Genomic DNA, 18126 nt, shown 5'->3' on the forward strand with positions numbered 1-18126 from the left:
GAGTTTTCACCTTAGACTTGTACTCATTGTCCAAGCCTCAAATGAATCCTCTAAACTTTTGAAAGTCATCTAAGACATCAAGCTTGAGAATGATTTCTCTATATTTGGAGATGTACTGGCTTAATGTTAGTCCCTTCATCCAACACTTACCCAAGTAGTCTAATTCCAATCCTTTTTATTCTCAAGAAGAAATTCATTTCAAAAAGTTTCTCAAACTTGGCCCATGTTGTAGGATGATTAGTGGCATCAATTCATCCACCACTTATAGGCCTTACCCTTAAGTGTGAGGCTTGTCTCAAGGGCTCTAAAAAAACAATCTAGAACATGGCATAACTAATAAAAGTCACTCCACTTTTGTTAAAAAGTGTTGATTGCTTCCTTATTATGATCTTATTCCTATCCTCGTAACATAGGTGGCTTCATGTTCTTTAACATATTATTAACCTCATGTGTAGCAAGAGAGCCAGAGGCCTTGGCATCTTGAGGTAGCCCTATTGATGGAGTTGCACTAGGAGCAACTCCATCTTCAAGAGGAATACTTTAGTATCCTGAAGCTTGTTGGTGTAAAAATTGCTTTAAAAACATTGATATCTATGCAACAATTTGATTGAGAGCAGTATAATTTTTCTCTAGTGCCATCGTGTGCACCATTAAAGCACCAAATTCTCCCTTGTCCATTAGTTTAAATGCATTAAATCATTTAAATCATTCATGGTTGTCAAGATTGTGGGAGAGAAGGAAGGAGTCTCGCTTGTAGCTTTCTTGCTTGCACAACGGGGGAATACACACAAGGGTGGAGGCTGAAAATAGTTTTCCTCTTCTTAGTTTGTGTAAGCCAAAGAGAACTCTCGTACAAAGAAATAGAAGAACCCTATATATGGGTCTCAAACCAAACTCAACTAACTAAGGTGGCATACTAACTGAGCCACGAACTAGAGTAGATAAGGTTAGCTGTCATGTAGCTAAAATTCATGGGCGGTATACCAACCGCATCTGCAACTGACACGTCGGTGACATGAATGCACAACGGTCACCCTGGCATATCACGAGTGGAGCTCGATATCTCAACACTCCCCCTCGAGCTCAATCCCAATTCCTGCACACCAAGCATGTCTCTGAACTTGCGCAGCTTCTCTGCGCCCAATGCCTTCGTGAATATGTCAACTACCTGATTTTCTGTGCTGACATAAACTAGATCAATAAGACCTAGTAAAACCCTCTCCCGCACATAGTGATAATGCATCTCAATGTGCTTTGTTCTAGCATGATAGACTGGGTTATTTGCCAAGTGTATACTACTCATGTTGTCACAATAAATGACAACTGGCCCATTTGTAGGCTGATGCATATCATAAAGTAGCTTATGCAACCAAGCTACCTCACATGCAGCCATTGCTGCACCCCTGTGCTCAACAAGGCAACTGTAGGCTGTTTCTTGCTGCTCCAAGTGACTGCAGCACTCCCAAAAGAGAACACATATCCACTGGTAGATCGTCTATCAGAAATACTACCAGCCCAATCAGCATTAGTGTATCCATGTAACTGTATCTGAACCCCAGTCTCATAAAATAGTCCATACTGCAATGTGGACTTCACATACCTGAGTATGTGTCTAGCCGCATCCAAATGTGGTTTCCTTGGAGCTTGCATAAACTGACTTACCAGTCCAACAGCATAGCTCAAATCTGGCCTGGTAATAATCATATAAATCAAGCTTCCTACTATGCGTTTGTACATAGTAGGGTCTTCCAAAAGCTCACCTACATCTACGCTCAGCTTCACATTCTGCTCCAAAGAAACCGAAATAGGCTTACAGCCTGTCATCCCATATTTGGATAGCATGTCCAATCCATACTGCCTCTGCAAGAGCTGTATCCCACTTGGTGATCTAATCACCTTAATGCCCAAGAAATAACGCAGCTCTCCCAAATCCTTCATCTCAAACTTTTGCTTCAATAGCATTTTCACATGAAGAATATCTTCATCACTGTCACCTATCATAATCAAATCATCAACATAAATGACAAGTAGCATAATACCTTTCTCTGTTTTTCTCACGTAAAGTGAGAAATCTGCCTTGGAAATCAGAAAGCCAATAGTGACAAGATACTGTCCTATCTTGTCAGACCATGCTCTAGGTGCTTGCTTCAAGCCATACAAGGCTTTCTTCAACCTACAAACAAACTCAGGATGAACAGCATGCACATAACCTGGTGGCTACTCCATATATACCTCTTCTTGCAAATCACCATGCAAGAAGGCATTCTTTACATCCATCTGATATAAAGACCATTCCTTTGATGCAGCCATAGCAATGAGTGCTCTTACGGTTGCCATCCTTGCAATCAGACTGAATGTTTCTTCATAATTGATGCCATATGTTTGTGCATACCCCTTGACTACTAATCTTGCCTTGTATCTATTCACAGAACCATCTGCATTGTGTTTCACCTTATAAACACACTTGCAACCAATTGCATGCTTATCTTTAGGCAAAGGTACCAATTCCCATGTAGCATTTGCTTCCAAGGCATCCATTTCTTCATCCATGGCTTTCTCCCATTTTTCTTTTCCCATGGCTTGCTCAAAAGAAGTGGGTTCTAGTTCTTGTATCACTTTGACCATATATGCATAGTGAATGGCTGTAAATCCATCATATTTCAACCTATCCACAGGATACCTAGCTCTGTAGACCTACGCAAAGTAGACTCACTTCTAGGTGCTCTCAAAACATCCCTGGTCTTTCTTACTCCAGGTGTAACAATAGAAGGGATACCCAACTCATCATCAATGCTCTGTTCTGAGCCACTAGATTCACCATCCACATAAGAGTGACCTGCATTCACATCAAACATGGGCTGATCTACCTTCTCTTTTCCTTTTTGTGATACCTGCATACCACTATCTGCATTGCTTTGAGAAGATTCTCCTGATCTCAATCTGCCTGTCCATGGCGAAGAATGTGAACCACTGCTAGAGGACGCTCCAGGTCCACTAATATCTTGTGACTGCTGCTGTGAATTCTGTGCAGCATTACCATTTTGTGCATCTACAGCATCAATCACATTTACTAGTTTATACCAGCTACTCATCTCATCAAAAACAACATCTCTGCTCACTGTAAACTTACGAGTAGAAGGGTTATAACATCTATACCCTTTCTGCTGCAGAGAGTAACCAATAAAGATGCACTTCTCAGCATTTGGATCTCAACTCATCTGGCACATGAACATAGGCAATGCAACCAAAAATCTTCAAATGAGAAATATCTGGTTTCCTACCAGTATACCTCTCCTCTGGAGTCATCCCATGTATTGCTGTAGTGGGAGTCCTGTTCATTATGTAGACTGCTGTAGCAACTACCTCAGCCCAATAAAAATTTGGTAGGTCTTTTTCATTGAGCATGGCACGAGATACCTCTCCAATATGCCTGTTTTTCCTTTCTGCAATTCCATTTTGTTGTGGGGTATGACTGCATGAATATTGCTGCTTTCTGCCATGCTCCTGCAGGAACCTTGCAAACTCATTTGAGAGGTACTCTCCCCCTCCATCTGACCTTAGGCATTTTATTTCAGGCCTTTTTCTTTTTCAACCATAGCTTTAAGAGTTTTGAAATGCCCAAAAACTTCACTTTTCTTTTTCATAAAATACACCCAAATTTTTCTGCTATAGTCATCAATAAAAGTGGCAAGATAATGACAGTCTCCAAGAGATGCAGCTTTAGTAGTACACACATCAGAGTGGATTAATTCCAATGGCTTCTTACTCTCTTGAACATGTCTAGGAAATGGTTTCCTTGCCTGTTTTCCAAATTGACAGGCTTCACATACCTTATGCATTTCTGCAACCTTGAATTTAGGCAATCCTGCAACAATATTTTGGGCCTGCATTGATCTAAGTCGCTGTACATTAACATGACCAATGCGTTTATGCCAGATATCAATATCTGCAACTACATCGGTCCCATGTGCAAACATTGATGCACTCAATTCAGGCATGTCTACATCCAATGTAAACATTCTGCCCTTCTTCTTTCCTTTTGCTATCAAGCGACCTTTATTTTTCATATCCTCAACAAAGCATCCATGAGGATTAAATCTGACCTGCAAGCCCTGCTCAACCATTTGACCAACAGAAACCAGATTCTTGGTGATATTCGGGACATGAAATACATCGGATGGGTATTTCTTTTTCCCATCCTGCATAGACAAATGAATTTTTCCAATCTGCACAATAGGATGTGCAGTATCATCACCAGTCTCCACAAATCCCGGTTTTTCCATTTTCCTTGCATCTTCCATCCATTCTGCATGACCTGTCATGTGGTTTGATGCACTTGAGTCAACATACCACACATCGTTGCTTTCTTCTGCACTTGTCACAGAATTGTTCATGTGCTGCACCATAAACAAATGCTCATTTCTATCATCACCCTGTCTACTAGAAGATGAATAATTCCCTTGTTGCAATTTTCCATTCATGATATCATTCTGCTTTTTATAGCAGTCTTTAGCCATATGACCCATTTTACCACAGTAGTAGCATTCAACATTGCTATTTGCATTTTGGCCTCTTTGCCATCCACCACGACCTCTTTGGCTCCCCCTGCCTCTAGAGTTACCATGTCCTCCTCCATAGGACTGGTTTTCTTGAGTTTGCTGCATATTCTGATTTCTACCACGGCCTCCAAATCGACCTCCTCTACCTCTGCCTCTACCTCTTCCAGCATTTGAGTAGAAGAGAGTTTCTTTTGAAGTTCCTCTTGAAGAAGATGCACCACCATTTCTCTGCTCCTCAGAAATTAGAAGAGCAATCAACTCCTCAAAATCAGGAAATCTTTCACGAACTAAAATGGATGTCTGAAACTGTGCATAATCCTTTCCTAGACCATTCAAGGTCACAGAAACTAAATCATCATCTTCCACTGGCGACCCAATGGAAGCAAGTGCATCTGCAATCTTCTTCACCTTCATGTGGTAGTCATTGATGCTCATACTTTCTCTTTGCACATTATGCAACTCTTGCTTGAGCTGCATTTTCCTGGCTTGCATATTTGTGCTACACATTTTTGACAAAGTATCCCATGCCTCCTTTGGCGTACTTGCATCCTGAATATGCACAATCATAGAGTCTGAAATACTGATAGACAGCCAGTACATAACTTTCCTGGCTCTCTCATGCCATGCTTTGAATGCCTGCATTTGCTGTTGATTGGGAACATCAAGAAGAACTAGTTCTTCTTCATTTCCTGCAAGAAATTCCCAATATCCTTTTCCCATAAGGAAATTCGTCATTCTAAACTTCCATGCTTGGAAGTTGTTCTTGTCAAGCTTTTCAGTTACAATCTGTGAAAGAGAATCAGACGCTACTACAGAATACTGCAAAAAATTATGTCACTGCAGAGAACACAGCTTCAGCCTCACAAGGGCAAATCTACAAAACTGACGAGAGTGGTATTTAACCACACAGTCACTTCCTAGTGACGATTTTGCATCAACAGGCAACAAGGATAATTCTGTAACTCCCAATGTCTCTGCGCACAGGCATACGATGCAATTTCTACAGTAACTTTTCACCAACCTGTAGAACAGTGGTGGCTGCACAGCATAAAATTGGGCATTTTCCTGAGTGCGTGCAGAAAACTTCCGCCTCCAAAACAGGCCCCGAAATGGCCTCAAATCAAAAAAACAGGATTGCCGAGGGCCAAAGCCCTCGCCCATATCATATACTGCCCTCTTGATTCACCGCGAAGGGCGTCTCAACCTGAGACAATGCACTCTTGCAATTTCTAGCTGTGCTACCTACAGAGATCTGCTCCCAAAACAGAAAATGAAAGCAACACTGCTCCTCTTACTAGAACACCGCGAGCTTGGCTTGCTTTCTTGAGCTCCTTACCACGAACAAGGCTCTGATACCATGTCAAGATTGTGGGAGAGAAGGAAGGAGTCTCACTTGTAGCTTTCTTGCTTGCATAATGGGGGAATACACACAAGGGTGGAGGCTGAAAACAATTTTCCTCTTCTTAGTTTGTGTAAAACAAAGAGAACTCTCGTACAAAGAAATAGAAGAACCCTATATATGGGTCTCAAACCAAACTCAACTAACTAAGGTGGCATACTAACTGAGCCACGAACTAGAGTAGATAAGGATAGCTGTCATGTAGCTATTATTCATGGGCGGTGTACCAACCGCATCTGCAACTGACACATCGGTGACATGAATGCACAACGGTCACCCTGGCATATCACGAGTGGAGCTCGATATCTCAACAATGGTTTCATCCTCATGCATATTTCTAGGCTCATCATGTGGGGAATGTGAAGGTGAGGACATGGCATAATGCTTGAAATTGAGAGAGAATAATTACCACTTACCCTTAGTATCTTCACATTGATGAAAGAATTCACAAAACTACAAGAGTGATGTGGTAGAACTCATAGGTGTTGTATTCCAAGAGGTAGCTAAAATGTCCTTGAAAAGCTTCTAAAAGCTTCCTTTATTATTTGGAGAAACTCCAAGGCTTAACTTGATGGTTACTTTATTTATAGTTAAGCATGCTTGGGTGTAGACAATAGTGGAATGAGTGATCTCTCAAAAAGTTTTATCTTCAAGTGAACACTTTCACCTCGCATATAGAAAATAGTGCCAATGAAGCCTTTTTAGCCTCATTTCCAAGTACGCTAAGCTCTATGCCTTGGTTTTTGCCTTAACAATCATAGATTATGGAAGTATACATATACATCATGTGACCAAGTTGTTCTAGATGATCATGCAATTACTGGGTTGGTCTCCAGTTACAATGGTGTCACAGACTCCTTGATCTTTTGCTACAACCTCGCTCTAATACCACTATAATGCACTTGTGTGGATGTCTTGCCTTTATCAAGCACACAAGTTAGGAAAATCTTAGTTAACCTCCCAATAACTCAAGACGATAGCCTCTTTTAACACTACATTGGTATCTTTAGACATATCCATAGACTATTTTTAGACTTCAACTTTTAGTGAGTTTGTTCACAATGATTGCCTAACCTTTGACCCTTTGGTCCATATACCCTTGTGCCCTAATGTAGACTATCTTTTAACCCCTTAACCCTATCAACATCTTAGCATAGTAATCCATTACCTACTATTACTATTACAGTCAAGCTATCCCACAGATCGTGTCTACTCAAGACCCTTTTCCTAATACATACATTATTTATATTAATTGACATTTAAACCCTTGTTATGTAAATAAGATGCAACATTATGCAATTCATTTTTGCAAGATTCTATTTTTGTATTATCCTTTGGATATTTTACTTATTTAGTTATTTGGTTTTAAGTCTCTCTCTCTCTCTCTCTCTCTCTCTCTCTCTCTCTCTCTCTCTCTCTCTCTCTCTCTCTCTCTCAGAGAGGGACCCACCCAGATGACTATTACACAGTTCTTTCAGACAGACAGAGTGAGAGCTACTGTACCAGCCCCCAGCCAGACCTCCGGGCTCACACTACAGCAGGCTGAGGACCAGCGTACCCAACGCCGCATGAGGATCCGTGGGTTTCGGACCCCACAGCCACACCGACAGGAGATCCGGAGGATTCTTGATCTACATCGACAGCAAACTGAGATCCGACGACACTCGACACATTAGATCTCAGATCTCCAGTTTGCTCTTTCTCCACCGCCGATGTACCACATCCTGCATCCAGGAGGGATCACCTGCTATTAGCGACTTCGACGACTGCTACTACATCCCAGGATAGTATATCTCCCTACATCTGTTACATATACACATCGCACCACTTTATCACAGCCGACAGTTGTTCCCCTATCACAGCCGACATTTGTTCCCCCTTTGTAGCCATTATCTGGAGTACCAGAGCTACATAGGCACATACACATACACGGCACTTATCACACTCACAGCACTGTATTTTCAGTTTCCAGTTTTTAGCTTTTCATTCAGCACTTTTATTTTGGATAGCTGGACCTCATCAGTTGTATCACAGTTTGTCTCATATAGAAGACGTTAATATAACTTTCTCTCTCTCTCTCTCTCTCTCTCTCTCTCTCTCTCTCTCTCTCTCTCTCTCTCTCTCTCTCTCTCTCTCTCTCTCTCTCTCTCTCTCTCTCTCTCAGGAACAGAGTCATCAGACAGGAGATATGGCATATTTATATACAGAGGACATGGGTCAGCCCTGCACAGCCACTGCCATCGAAGATGGCACATTATTATACACAGTTCTTGAGCATATCAGAGCAGGGATTCATAGAGATTTCGAGATATATGCAGATCTATATGCCACATCGATTGAGAGTTCTTATTGGACAGCTCAGGGTATCATCACATCAGCTTATGATTGAGAGTGGCAGAGCCAGTGGCATCCCATGGGAGGAGAGGATATGCCCCCTTTGCAGATCAGAGGTGGAGAGTGAGGAGCATTTTGTTCTCAGATGCCCGGCATACTCAGAGTTGAGATCTAGATACACATTGAGCAGCTCACTTCAGGGATGTATGACTGATATGGATCAGAGATCATTTGGCCATTTTCTGGGAGAGGCATGGCACATCAGAGAGCAGAGCACACAGCAGGTCCCAGTCAGAGAGGGGCCCACCCAAACAACTATTACACAGTTCTTTCAAACAGACAGAGTGAGAGCTACTATACCAGCCTCCAGCCAGACCTCTGGGCTCACACTACAGCAGGCTGAGGACCAGCGTACCCGACGCCGCACGAGGATCCAGGGGTTTCGAACCCCACAGCCACACCAACAGGAGATCCGGAGGATTCTTGATCTACATCGACAGCAGACTGAGATCCGACGACACTCGACACATTGGATCTCAGATCTCCAGTTTGCTCTTTCTCCACCGCCGATGTACCACATCCTGCATCCAGGAGGGATCACCTGCTATTAGCGACTTCGACGACTGCTACTACATCCCATGATAGTATATCTCCCTGCATCTGTTACATATACACATCGCACCATTTTATCACAGCCGACAGTTGTTCCCCTATCACAGCCGACATTTGTTCCCCTTTTGTAGCCATTATCTGGAGTACCAGAGCTACATACACACATACACATATACGACACTTATCACACTCACAGCACCGTATTTCCAGTTTCCAGTTTTTAGCTTTTCATTCAGCACTTTTATTTTGGATAGCTGGACCTCATCAGTTGTATCACAATTTGTCTCATAGGCCAGTTTTGGTCTTTAGAAGACGTTAATATAACTTTCTTTTCTTTCTTTCTCTCTCTCTCTCTCTCTCTCTCTCTCTCTCTCTCTCTCTCTCTCTCTCTCTCTCTCTCTCTCTCTCTCTCTCTCTCTCTCTCTCTCTCTCTCTCTCTCTCTCTCTCTCTCTCTCTCTCTCTCTCTCTCTCTCTCTCTCTCTCTCTCTCTCTCTCTCTCTCTCTCTCTCTCTCTCTCTCTCTCTCTCTCTCTCTCTCTCTCTCTCTCTCAAGCATATGAATGATTTGCATGGTCAGAAGATAATGTAAATAGAATCAATCAGTTTCCATTTGAATTTAGCTAAAATTTATAAACTTAAGCGTGATTCCAATAAAAGAAGAGACATCTTGTGGTACTTGAATTAAAATGACTACCTAAGATTGAAAACTTGGATAAAAATATGGTTTGATTTCTTGAAACTCTCGGTTTTCTCTAAAGACCTATGCATATATTTGGGAAAACATATCATGTAATGACTTTTGAGATTGAATCAACACATAAATTGTGTGGTGAAACATATATTTTTCACCTTCTTCATATATATTAATATTATGATATAAAAATTTCCAAACAAATCACTTAGTGCTACCTTAATATCTCGATGGATGATAGATCCTCCTGGGTAGTAATGAAGAAACCACAACCCTCGAGCACTATTTACAGCAATCTGAAGTCTTTTCTCCCAAGATAAGACCCTTTCATTGTCCACACCTATGCAAAAACACTTTCTTAGTTTGAATATTGTTGATAAATCAAAAGTTCATGTCCAATCAGAGTACTCTTTAATCAAAAATTTTGAATATTTGAAGAAATTCTTACTAATGAGTATTGCCTTTCATTTTGGACATTATTAGTTAAAGAAACTAATTAAAAAATGAACCACTAGAATATGCCTAGAAATTACTATTAACATATGATCTAGAAGAAGTGTTGATATATTTATCCCATATAGATTTTAAAAAATTGCAAATATTAATGCTACTACATTCAACATTCTTGTGAAGGCATACTATTAGTTCACATGATATTGAATGTAACTTTTACCAAATGTATATGCATTTGAGAAGCAATGATAGGCAATCAAAGCAAGGGAGCTTCATATTTAAGTTTATCTTAGAGGATGATTGTATATTTCCAAAAGCATGATAATGAATGATTCAATTCATCTTAAGGAAACGTTTGGCATTTGAGTTGTATTTAGTTAACCTCATTGAAAAAATGTTGTATTGAAGATGCCAACATTTGCTTGGGTATTTCCTATTATAAAATCTGAGTAAGCATGCCAATTTGCAAGCAATAATAACTCTTAAAGTTTTGAGGAATCTTGTGTTATGTTGTGAAAACAATGAGGTAAAACTAATATAGTCTCAAGATTATGTTGAGATATCAAACATGAGCTGACACTCACATACATGGATGACCATCTTCGCATTCATATCACTTGCATGGTTGTACCTACGTCAACATATGCTTCCAATGATGTTTTATAGCTAGACATCAGTTACCTAAGCTATATATCATACAATTATGGGAGTGAATGGATGATGTTGAGGTCTTGGCAATCACACCCAGCTTAGCCTTTGTACGGAGCATTGTGGGCTCATGATGCAGAATCCCATATGCACAGTGGTGGAAAGTGAAGCCCGGTCTATCCTATAAAGCATTGTACTTGCTCTCTTTTTTTTCGCAATGTCGTAGTACTTTTTTCCTTCTAGTAAAGTGCCTATGTCATTCATTGTCAACACACAAGATTGTGTTTATGAGTCCAAGTCTCAATCTTGGAACCTAATTCACTTGTGTGGCAAACAATATTAATGTATATGTCTTCATGCGCTCGCTCTTCCTCTTTCAACCTCCATATCCAAGTCCTAGATCCATACATTTTAAAATATGATATGCCAATTAGAGACATGTCAACACCCTTCACAAAATCTAGGTTCTTCCCTTGTGTTATTTATTCAAATAGTCACTTAAAAATCTATTACTATTAATAAGGGATATTAAAAAGGGCCTAGGAAGTATAATTGGTTATTGTCATTAGGGATTCAATGATTTTTATAAACATACTATTTCCATAAATGAGTATGATGGTTCAACTTGATTGTAAAAAGGTAAAACAAAGAATGGATGTGATGCTATTTAAGGTTGGGATTATGCAATGGTATTGGGTTATAGATATTAATCTTGACTTTACATGGATGCATTGTCATAAAGGTAGGGATTTTGCCTATGTCTAAAGATGTCAGCGATGCAAGCACACTCTAATTAGTACCCAGGACTTTCAGGACACATCAAGTGTAAAGCCTTCAAAGGTTGCAGTAGGCAAGGCGTCATCTTCAAGGCTAATAGCGGGTTGGGTCTATACAGCAAAATGACCCTAGCATAACAGCTGCTAAAACCTCCCTTCATCTTGGATTTTACACGGGCTGACAACCACCAAACTCCTTTCCCATCCAACATCTGATTAGAAAGCCTGAATACCAGTTTGGATGAGATGTTGCAATGGCCTTGCCAATATACATATGGATGGAAAACTGTTCTATGAAAGGCCTTCCCCATGGTGGATGGAATTGTATAATAAAAGTTCAACAGTCCAATGATATAAAATATAGATTGTTAAAACAAAAATCCTGAAAATGATGCACAAAAAGCTTCAAAGGACAGGAACGAATAGTTCAAGGAGATGTACCACAAGCATTGAAGAACACAAAACTTAATATCTCTTGTTATCGGTGCCCTTATTTTACTGGTGCTAAGTACCGGAAAGAATTTGAAGACAGGCTAAAAGCTGTGCTGAAAGAAGTGACAGAATTAGATGGTCAAATAATCATTTTCAATGAGCACCTTATTTGGATTCTTGACCCATAGAACTTCAAATAAGATTTGCATGAAATTGTTGATGGATATGAAGGTCCAAGCTTTATAATTGGAGGAGTGTGTCTTTTCGACAATTTGTGCCTTGAAGGGAACATATATTTATGATGGCTTCATCTTCTTATTCAAACAAAAGTTATTCCTAGCTCATGAACTTACTTTGAGAATTCTTATTGCATCTAAATTTCTTCTTCTCTATGAATTTTCCTTAAGTACTCTTCATCATCTTTTCTCCCATCTCAAAGCATCCCTACGGCGAGCGACTTTCACAAACCCCCCGCGTGAATCCCGTGTGACACCATGAATCAACCCAAAAAGGGCACTGCTCTATTCAAGGACCAAAGGTCAAGTGGTGAAAATGCCAACCACGGGAATAATGTTTCACTCCTAGGCAGCTTGCGAGTCAGGTGGAGCTCTGGACATCCCTTGCCAAGTTCGAAATGGAGTTGAAAACCTCTGTGACCCCAACGTATGTGGCGTTGGAAGATCCTATTCTCGATAGAGGATGGAAATTGTGGTGCCATATAATTTGGACCAATTGCAGGACAGAAGGGACATATAATTTCTCCTGTATGGGTAGAGGGCAAAGATTAACTTGAAGATAAGTTAAGGAACTTGTTTATCAAAGGATTGGTTGCTACGTATTTGTGTCGTGTTGTAAATTACGCGAATGAACCCTGTTCCCTAAAAGGCTTAATTAAGGAAGCCGACTTTAAATGTCACACGTAATTGTGATAGAACCTAATTAAATAACTAAAGAATGCCTATTTAGGAAAGCAGGTGGGCACAACCCTCGACGGGTCCGCCTTACAGTAGGGTTATCCTAGAGAATTGGGAGGCTTCTCACAAGGTTCTACCAATGTTCCGACCCTTAGAAATTGTTAGGTTAGAAACCGAATTCATGTTGTTTTAGGGGATCGGAATGGGACTATGCCCTATGGTAGAGAGGTTGAGTGGCACATCCCTCTCATTTTCCATTCTCTTTGAACCAAGTGTGGCATGGATCCTACTTCGGCTTGGATATCTCTACGTAAAGTAGGATATCCAAGACCCGACGCTAGCATGCTATCAAGAGACCTTGACCACTAGGAACTTAAATTTTAGGTCGATTCCAATGGGTTCGGCCGTGAACGTTTTGTTGTGAGGTGGACTCAAGAAACCCTAGGCGACAAACCTCGTAACATTCGATGGAAGCGCTAGGCAGTACCACTTAGATTCGTATCTTGATGGACTGCTAAAAACGTGCCTAGACAGCCAATAGGCAGGCACGTTACAAACGTAGACTCAAAAGTTACTTGACTAGCTAAGTCTATTAATCTTAAGGGGTTTGAATGGCATTACTAAGGATTGGCATCCAAGTGACTACCAAACAACCTCTCCCTTGGCTGTGGGCTAGGGTGGGTTATGCCACAACATCCCTCTTTGGGTTCATGATAGCTTTTGAACATCTTCAAAACATGAATGCAAGAGTTAATACCATTTTTTAGCTCTAAAACATTGAAATAATTAAAGTGCATAGGAACCACAATATAACTCAAGCTCATCGAGGTATATCAACCTCATTCCCTATAAAATTAAGTCAATGTGGTCACATCAATCCAACCTCAAACCCCTTAGAGAAGGAAAAAACTACATGAAGCCAATATCCATGAGAATAATAGAGTGGCATTGCAGCTAATATCAAGTTCGCATAGTTATTAGATCATAAAGAACATTAAAAGCTATTATAACAAATGTGAAAATTCACCACTACCTTGTATATTCTTGTGAATACAATTCAAATTAATTTCCCCAAATAAAGTTTCATCACATGGAGAACACATACTCTCCTCAATCTCTTCTCATCTTCTCACCAATTAACCATATTTGTTAGATCTTGTTCTTTCTACACGTAAATTTATTAGCCCGTTATGTCTGTTATTATTGGTTTTTTGCAATAATTTGGATTGTGATTATTCAAGGTCAAAAAATAGTTTTTGGTTAAGGATGGATGACTAAGGAGAATTTCTAAGGAAGAAGGTAACAATTCTAATGGTTTTCTTGATATTATCATACTCTGGTGATCCCTCAACTCAATCATTTTTACATTCAAGCAATCTATTTCTTTCCACACAAGTATTTGTGCCAATAACTAAGATTTAAATAGGTAAATAAAATGTTAATAACTTGAAAGGGCTTACCAAACAACCACTTGGATAGGTCTCCCTTGGAACAATACTCATAGACTAAATAATACCCATCACTCCATTGGCTATATCCCATCAATGTTACAAGGTGTGCATGGCGCACCTTTGAGAGATTACGAATCTCTGCATTAAATGTATCAAGCTTCTTTTCCTTGTCAATGTGCTTCACTGCTACAAATTGTCCACTTGGTAGGACACCCTTGAAAACTTTACCTAAAAAGTCAAGAAAATTTAGATAAGTGAGCTCTAGAATTTAAAGCTTGATGCACTTTTATAAACTTTCTAGATAAACTAGCCTTAAAAGTTGTAGCTACAAGTTGAAAATGTCCAAAAATGTGAGATTTAGAATGTAAAAGTGTAATGATCTCATAGCTAGGACAACATGGAAAAATGTGCTAAAGCATGTTTTCTATCCTCAAAGTGTTCTTGATTGAATAATTTTTAATTAGTGACTTACTAATGAAACATTATGCTACATAGATTCCAATTATTCTCATAACTATTTATTTATGAAATGTTATGTATGAAATACTAGGTAGTACACACTAAAACAAACTTCTATGGTTGAATTTGAATATGACATCATTTGAAAAGAAAAAAATGCTAGATGTATAAAAGTAGCTTAAGTATACCGGCACTTCCTTGGCCCAAGAAGTTTTCATCGCTAAAATAATTGGTAGCCTTTATTATTTCTTCCATCGCGAAAGTATAAAGGCCATCGCTAGCTAATGACTCACCATATGTGTAATAGTCATGGTGTTTTATCTCTCCTAAATAAAGTAATTAACTCATTTAGTTCAAGTATCAGTAATTGAACATACATATAAAAATATAAAATGGTCTAAACAAATTCAAATCTTTTACCTTCACTTTTTGGAAGGTCCATTTTTCCAAACTTATCCATCATAGTATGCTTTCTCCACTTGAATTTATTTCTAAAGATTACCAAGACGGTTGCTACTCCAATAGTCACCAATATAATCACAAACAATATGACTATGAGGGATTTTCCTTTACCTGCAAATAACTCATAAATGGTGAAAGGAAATAATGCCATAACATGAATGCTATTTGAGCTTCAATTATAGTTCCATGATTGTTTCAACAAAAAATATACCGAAATTATATATGTATGTGGAATTTGAGACACTAGTCATTGAATATTTGAACAAGTAGAATAAAGAATAGTGGGTTATTGAGATGAAAATGAAAATGAAAGTAGAATAAAAGACTCCTTTTGGTTAGAAAAAATGTTGTTCCTATCCAAATGTAATAAGGTAGATAGGCTTTCCTAGAATTCTTCTTAACATTAGTAAACTTTGTAAGCTTCTCCCTCCATAAGGATGTGCATATGAGGGACTCCATACCAAATGAGTAGGTCCCTCTATGTGGCACTTACATGTGGATATTCCTCACTATGCCTTATAGGTGGATAAATTTTACACATAAAAAGTGGTAATTTAATGTACCATCTAAAGAAGATTCAAATAATATCTCTTTTGGTTAATCCAAGGCTAACCCTATGTATGTGTGGTGTGAAAGAGGCCTTTGAAGATAAGGCCATTTGACCCTAATAATATCATTTCAAAGATTTCCCTGTCTTCCCCTTCCCCTTCAAAGATGAACCATTTTGATTGAAACTCTCAAGGTGTCTTGCATAGCCATTTCATGTTACAAGTAGACATTCACAAACAGCCCCTTAGGAAAGAACCAAAATACTATTGAACTATCATGGTATTGTTGCCTTGCTTTATAGTTGAAAGAACTCTCTAAATCATTTGTAGACCATTGTTGTCATATTGGCAACCTCAAAATGACAAGTACTTGGATAGACATTTGAATAGAGTGATCTGTTTTCTACATAATCTAACAAAGAACCAAGTCTATATATTACATTCAATTTTTCTTCACATCTTTAGATACTTGTAAATATACTCTGATTTTATTTTTTAAGTTTAAGTATCATACCATGTCTACTTTGCTTTCAACTAGGAGTAGAATCCCCCACATAATATTATGAGAGTACGCAACAAAGGAGAAACACAAACATAGAGAGAGAGAGAGAGAGAGAGAGAGAGAGAGAGAGAGAGAGGAAGCACAAGATGAAGGAAGAATATTGTACTAACTAAAGAAAAATGTTCATACACTGATGATGGAGTGATCAGTCCCTATACACAACCCAAAGCATCAGTGGGGGCACTAGATTAGGCTAATGATGATGGCAACACCAAGTGTGGATAGTCGGAGTATCAGAGTATGTACTTGCAAAGGAAAGAATACAGATAGAAGAGTGCATATATCTACCAAAGTGGAAGGGTTCGCTATAAATAGCCATAAATGCCCAAATTTGGCCGACCTACACTAGTAGTGCCAAAAAAGCTAGCTAACTAGCATTTAATACTAGTCATTGAAGAAAAATGCCAAGAAAAATAGGGTGACCCCAACTAAATCCCAAATGACAATGACACTCTCTAGCAAGTGTAGGTAGAGAGTGTGGAAAGTAGTAACTGGCTTAGGAATGTGCACAAGAAGCTGATAAATAAAGAAAATGCACCTAAACTACCAAAGCTCCCATATCATCAACCATTAGACTTTAATAGGAACTCACAACCAGGACATGACAGACTAACATAACTAACATAGGTAGGCTAAAACCCCCTCTTAAATCTTGGGAGTGTCTGAAGACCCAACAAACTCATGTGATGAGGCATAGGAGCATGGAGCAAAGGCTTCATGTTGAAGAGATCAATTGTGTTGTCCTCTATGGGGATATTCCTAAGGTTCTTTGCCAAAGCTAGAGCAATTCGATTGGCCATATGCAACACCATATGTCCAAGCTGAGCAAAACCAATCTCTGCCAATATGTAGCAAAACCAAACTTCCTCCATAGTTGTAGAGCATAATGCATGATACTCTACCTCAGTAGAAGAAAGGGCCACAATAGGTTGCTTCTTGGTGCTCCATGAGATAACTCCTGAGCCAAGGGAGAAGACATAACCTGTTGTTATCGAGTAAACATAATAAATATGAGCAATATCCTTAACTGAAGCTCTATATTTCATGGAAATTCTCATTTTTGTATTAGTGATAATGATGTGTATTTAATTTTTTTTCTAGCAAGACAACTTAATTATTTTACTCATAAGTCAATGTCTTAAGCCACTTAGCCATACCTTTAGTAGGTATTGGTTTTTTTTCTTTTTATCTCAAAGTGCCTACGATTTAGATTAACATGTACTTCTTCCTCGTGAATCCACATCACATGCCTAGTCAAAATGATTCCAACTAGAGAGAGTAACCCCCTCTCTGTACATGATCCCATAGGATCGAGCCCCTTGTAAATAACAAAGAACATACAAGGCTACTCTTCAATGCTCTTGATTGAGAGTCTTCATGAAAGAAGACAACAATGCTGTAGCAAAAGAAACATCCAATTGAGTGTAAATAAGTTAGATGAGGGAGACAACAAGACACCTATAACGGGTGGCCTTTGAAAGGTGAGAAGGATTGAATCTTTCTTGAAAGAGCTATAGTGGGAGAGCAAGAGCAAGAAAGAGAGAGAGACCAAATGGGAACTCCAATAGTCACAATGTGTGACCGGGCCTTCCTTTATTCAAATTGTCACTAAAAGAATAAGGAATAAAGTGACAGTGATGGGCATCTACCACCTGCAGTGTGCAATGGCAAGTACTATTAGTGTAGTAATACACGGGCAGCTAGGCAGATGCGCCTTTATCCCCAACAACCTCCCACTTAAAGGCAAATCTTCCCCAATGAGGAGTGAAAAGAAAAAGAAAAGATAGTACAATGTAGACATGTACAACAAGATGATGAAAATTTTC

Source organism: Lygodium microphyllum, chromosome 18 (assembly GCF_053477565.2).
Source record: "Lygodium microphyllum isolate KBCC chromosome 18, Lygodium_microphyllum_v1.1.10, whole genome shotgun sequence".
In the NCBI taxonomy this organism is placed as follows: Eukaryota; Viridiplantae; Streptophyta; class Polypodiopsida; order Schizaeales; family Lygodiaceae; genus Lygodium; species Lygodium microphyllum.